This window comes from Drosophila rhopaloa, unplaced genomic scaffold (genome assembly GCF_018152115.1).
Source record: "Drosophila rhopaloa isolate 14029-0021.01 unplaced genomic scaffold, ASM1815211v1 contig_138, whole genome shotgun sequence".
Classification (NCBI taxonomy): Eukaryota; Metazoa; Arthropoda; class Insecta; order Diptera; family Drosophilidae; genus Drosophila; species Drosophila rhopaloa.
This window is the reverse complement of record NW_025335015.1, coordinates 1138436-1144638: the sequence shown is the minus strand read 5'-3', so window position 1 is coordinate 1144638 and position 6203 is coordinate 1138436.

The window sequence follows — 6203 nt, the reverse complement described above, 5'->3', positions numbered from 1 at the left end:
TCTTGCGGACCGCGTAATAAGGCCATCCAAGTCCCCATATAACAACCCTACCTGGGTTGTAGACAAAAAAGGCACAGACCAAAATGGCGTTAAGAAAAAGCACCTCAAATGGGCAAGTGGAGAGGTTTCATAGTACTCTGGCAGAAATAGCCAGATGCCTGAAACTGGAAAACAAACTAAACGACACTGTCGAATTAATCCTTTTGGCAGCTTACAAATATAACAATTCAATTCACTCAGTAACCGATAGGAAACCAATGGAAATAGTTCACTCAAAGTCCACAGAATTCGAGAGAGGAATTAGTAGGAAAATTCAACAGGCCCAAGAAAGGAGCCTTGACCACGTAAACAAGGGTAGGACTTATAAGGACTATCAGGTCGGTGAAAGAGTTTTTCTTAAAGCAAACAAACGCCTGGGAAATAAACTCTCACCGCTATGTTCGGAAGAAGTTATTGAAGCAGACCTGGGGACAACGGTCCTAATTAGTGGGAGGGTGGTCCACAAGGACAATCTGCGCTAATCATCTTCGCTAGATTCCCGACCCATTTTTATACTTTTTATATTTTGTATTCTTTTTATTCTTATATTCCTTTTTACAACTTTATATTTCTCTAGGTTAGGAAGGTGCATTTTACTTTTGGCACTAACGGCTGTTAGGACGGACGCGACAGTAAAACTGAACGACTATACGAACTCAGACTATATTCCAATAGAGGACGGTAGCATAGTAGTTTGGGAATCTTACGGATACTTACAGCACGCAACGAACATGACGACCTACGAAGACTACGCCGACCAGACTGAAACATTGACGAGGACTTTTACTGACGACCATAGAATACCGGTTATAACAACAGACCTTAAGCACATTCGCAAGTTGGTAGCTACCCTAAAAATCCATCATAGGTCCGCTAGAAGTATAAACTTAATTGGGACAGCTTTAAAGGTCATTGCAGGCACTCCCGACTTCAATGATTGGGAACAGATAAAATTCAATCAAGAGCAACTAATGAACGCAGACGAGGGGCAAACTGAATTAAATATTAAATTTCAGGAACGTTTGAACGAACTCGCGAGCGCAATGAATCAAATTCAAAAGTTTGAAACCAATAAAGAAACACACCTCTTGGAAATCATTTTGGCAAAAAATAGAATCGTTATCACAGATCTGGAAAATATCCTAATGGGCTTAACCCTAGAAAAATTAAATATTGTAAGTCCGGCAATTCTAGATAGCTCCGACATTGGCGAATTTAGGGACAAGCAGCCTATTAACATTAGTTTAATAGAAATATTAGAAGTATCTAGTATAAGTGTTTTTCAAAATTTCGATATCCTCCATTTTCTTATTAAATTTCCTAATCCTAAGTTCGTATGTAAAATGATAACGGTCTACCCGGTCCAGCACAACAAAAAAATACTGGAATTTGAAAAAGGAAACCTAGTCGCTGAGTGCCCAGGGCGAAATCTCAACATCGGATACTGCAAGACGACGGTTGGCGCCACCTTCTGCAGGGAGCTGCAAAATGGTACTTGTGCCCAGCAACTAGTTTCCGGAGCCACTGCGCACTGCTCCACGCTTCCAGGCCATCTGGATCCAGTTACGGTACTAGATCACGGCACCCTCATAGTGAACGAGGCCAACATGACCATAACCGACGACCAAGGACGGGACCAAAAAATATCTGGGACCTACCTGGTAACCTATTCCGACAGAATAAGTCTCAACGGAACTTGGTTCATAAATCAGCTGGGAAACTCGATGAAAAAACCCGCCGTATCGGCCATGGCCGTTGTCAACGTCACGGCACACCAAAACCGGCTAAGTCTCCCATTTCTCCACGAGCTGAGCCTGAGAAACCTTCACCACATCGGGACCCTTAGAGAAGAGCTTTCCTTGGGCTCCCTCCTCAGCTACTCCATCACCCTACTCGCCTCCTTCCTACTGTGTTCCACTGTTTGGCTCGGCTACCACCATCTGAAGACCAGGAGCCCCGTCAAATCAGGGGCTAATGGTGACGTAGAAGCAGCAGGTCACCGGGACGGCGACCACTTAAAAGAGGGAGAAGTTAACACACCCAGTTCCCACAAAGACAAATTGTCGAGTTGCAGGCCATATCCGGTGGCCAACACGCGCAGTAAGGAAACCGCCGACTCCGCACTCCGAGGGCAGTTGCCCGGAGCCCGGTCAGAGCACTCGCGGAGCGAGTGATCGCCACCGGCCGGATATCTGCTGCTGACCTGGCGCTTTATTTCTGGCGCTGGGAACACTTACTCAGCGGATGATCGCCACCGGCCGGATACCAAGTGCTGACCCGGCACTTTAGCGGCAGCGCTGCGACCAGGCAAAAGCCTCGAGCCGCGGCCGGACCGGGACCTTAAGTTAGTCTAAATTTGTACTCCGCAGCCTTAGCTGTGTTTTGTAAATCAAGTATTGTTTATCCTCTACCTTAACAGGTTTAGGAGTAATAAATAATAAACTTAATATCGCACCGTGTCTTTATTATCCTCTGCCTTAACAGGTTTAGGAGAAATAGGGATTAATTAAATACCAAATACCAAACCAAAATAACTTATATGTTACATATAAGTCCCATGTACTTTCGGCAGCGGCGGTCACTTGGTCGCCGCTGAATAATATAGAAGTCAGTCTAATACTCACCAAGCAAATCAGTTTATTTTTTTTCATCCAAAACGATCCCACTTATTATTGAAATACACCCAACCAAGGAACTCAGCATTGGAATATTACATAACTCCGGCGCCGCCTGAGTCTAAAAGGCCCGGACAACACAAAAAAAAAAAGTACAAAAATAAAAATCATCAGCCTGTGGGATGACCAGCACCGGCACCGCCTAAATAAAAAGGCAAAAAAAAAAAAAAAAAAAGACCAGCAGCAGAACCGGAAAAGTGTGGAAGGAATGGCAAATCCTTCTACGCCAACGCAGGAAAATAAAGTGTGGTAGGCAAACTGCCGACTACACCAACGCAGGAGGCATATGAGTGCGGGAGGTAATCCGCCCCCTGCACCATCGTGGGAGACACCTGTTCCTGTCGAGCAAAGGGACGCACCAAGCCTACAAGAGGCCCTAGAGTTGTGTCCCAACGATGGACCTCGCCCCCTCACAATAGCTGAGTACAGGGCACGACAGGAGTCCAGCAAACCCATCCACAAACGGAAAAGAAGTGGAAAAAGGGTAAAACTACTCCAACAAAGAAGACTGCTAAAGGACTACAGGTATATAGCAACGACCTCGCAGGAGAAGGAAGTGCATGAACAAAATATCAAAGAATTGGACAAAATACTTTGCAAACGAGCAAAGTAACGCAACAAGGGCTGCATTTATGCCAATGCCTTTAATTTTAAACTTCTAACCCGAGTCGATGCGCGAAAGCGCTGCTCGAAAAATACTAAACACTGTTAGGCTATATACTAAAAACATATAACTGATATTGGTTTATATAGAGCAAAATATTGTAAATCAGTTATATGAAAACTAACAAAAAAAAAATATATATATTTTTTCACTCTGATTATCAAAAGGAAATTTATGCGATTATGCCAGCAGACACTTTATTACATTTATTTAATTAATCAAATTTGAATTCCTAAATTCTTGTTATAAATGCAAATTTTTTTTTTTTGACTTTATTTTGCTGAGTGTTTTTCAGTGGCCCTAAAATCAAAGAGAAAGCTAGGCAGGGAAATACGGAAAACAGGAATATTTACATAAATTTATTTAAAATTTCTTTAAATGAATGAATAACAATAAAATAAATAAATTCTCTACAGAAAATCATAATAATTATAATAATACTTATAAGTTAACACACCCAGTTCCCACAAAGACAAATTGTCGAGTTGCAGGCCATATCCGGTGGCCAACACGCGCAGTAAGGAAACCGCCGACTCTGCACTCCGAGGGCAGTTGCCCGGAGCCCGGTCAGAGCACTCGCAGAGCGAGTGATCGCCACCGGCCGGATATCTGCTGCTGACCTGGCGCTTTATTTCTGGCGCTGGGAACACTTACTCAGCGGATGATCGCCACCGGCCGGATACCAAGTGCTGACCCGGCCCTTTAGCGGCAGCTCTGCGACCAGGCAAAAGCCTCGAGCCGCGGCCGGACCGGGACCTTAAGTTAGTCTAAATTAGTACTCCGCAGCCTTAGCTGTGTTTTGTAAATCAAGTCTTGTTTATCCTCTACCTTAACAGGTTTAGGAGTAATAAATAATAAACTTAATATCGCACCGTGTCTTTATTATCCTCTGCCTTAACAGGTTTAGGAGAAATAGGGATTAATTAAATACCAAATACCAAACCAAAATAACTTATATATTAGAAGTATATCTACCCAAAATGGGAATTGTAGACGTTAAATCAATGGACTCCACTGCTAACGTTATTAACAAAGTAGAACCAAACAATATTGACCTATATTGGGTGCAATTACTCTTAATAATAATCGTTGTAATAATGAGCGCAAATCTTTTTTACAAATTATACAAGTTGCACAATAAATGTATAAAGAAGAAGTATTTTAGCAGAGAAAACGATCTAGATAAGATCTAAAAAAAAAGAGAAAGGATAGAGTGTTCAACTTCATACCCATTTATTGAATGAAAGATATCTCTCAGAATCGTTGAAATACCTAAATCAAATTATGGCATTTAATACTATAGAATTAAATAGATGTATTAATGCAATCATTATTAAAGACCCACAATTTAGAATGCGTGCATTAACCATTCTTCATTGTCATAAAACCTTCATTCCCATTACTGAATTTGAATATGACTATATGGAAAAGTACAATTTGGAATTCAGCCCTTTGTTTGCTTGCAATAAAAAAATAAAGGGTTCAATCCTAAATACTTTGCCATACGTCTCAGTAAAGGAGGTCGTGAATTACCATCTTATACTCGGTGAAACCACCTTATGGTAAAATTACATAGATAAGATTACCATGGAATGGAATGATTTGTATGCAAAATTGAATAAAATAAAAACAGAATTCGATAAATCCTACAAATCTCTTAATCAAAATAGACCAATACAAGGAAGCACATTAAAGAAACATGCAGAAATAATAGTAAACTGCTTTAACGAGGCGCGAATATTAATACATGAGCAACGAGAAAAATTAAATGATGATCATTGGTCAAAAGTATCAAAATTTTTGAAAAGGCTCAGAGAAAATCTAATATCGATAAAAGAAAAATTCAACTTGGATATCTCTGTACCGACCACTCTTAATACCGCAATAACAGTTGAAACCGATGAAGAATTAACATTGGACGAGTCAACTGGCGTCGATCAGACAGAGTCAGAAGAGTTGAACGCGAAAATAAAGGAAGAAGATTTTAATAATCTTACTATCCCAGCCGTTTTATTATCAAACGTAGATAATACAACAGACTCAGAATCAGACTCAAGCACAAGCATAACTGAGAACAACAGCTTTAAAATGGCACAAACAAATATTGACTTCATTAACACTGCATCAAAGCTTATACCAGTTTTCGATGGTAAAGCAGAAAACTTAACCAGTTTCATTGATGCATTACATATAATAGAGTCAATAAAAGGCGAACACGAAAACCTAGCAATCTCTATAATAAAGACAAAGCTAAAGGGTGTAGCCAGAAATCTGATTGGAAACGAAATAACGGTAGGTGAAGTAATTGCCAAATTAAAAAGTAACGTCAAAGGCGAGACTGTAGAAGTATTGTCAGCAAAGCTGATGAATCTACAGCAACGCAATAAAACTGCAAATCAATACACATCAGAGATTGAGCAGATGACGAAGGCTTTAGAAAGTGCGTACATAACAGACGGTTTAACACTAGAACTAGCAAGAAGTTTTTCCACACAACATGCACGATTGATAAGGTAAAACTTATCATGCAAGCCGGCAATTTCAACATAATGAATGACGCCGTTTCAAAATTCGTAAACAGTTGCACAGAAGCAGATGGACAACCAAACTCGGTCCTTTACTACAATAACTATACACAGCGCGGCGGAAACCGCGGACAACTATAGTTACTACAACAATACCAACCATAATAATGGTTCCGGCAACTACAGAGGAAACTCAAGGGGCCGAGGCAACTCGAACAGAGGCTACAATAACAATAATACAAATAATGTAAGAGTAGCCCATGACACTTCGGAAAACCCCCAAACCCCTTTATATACTCA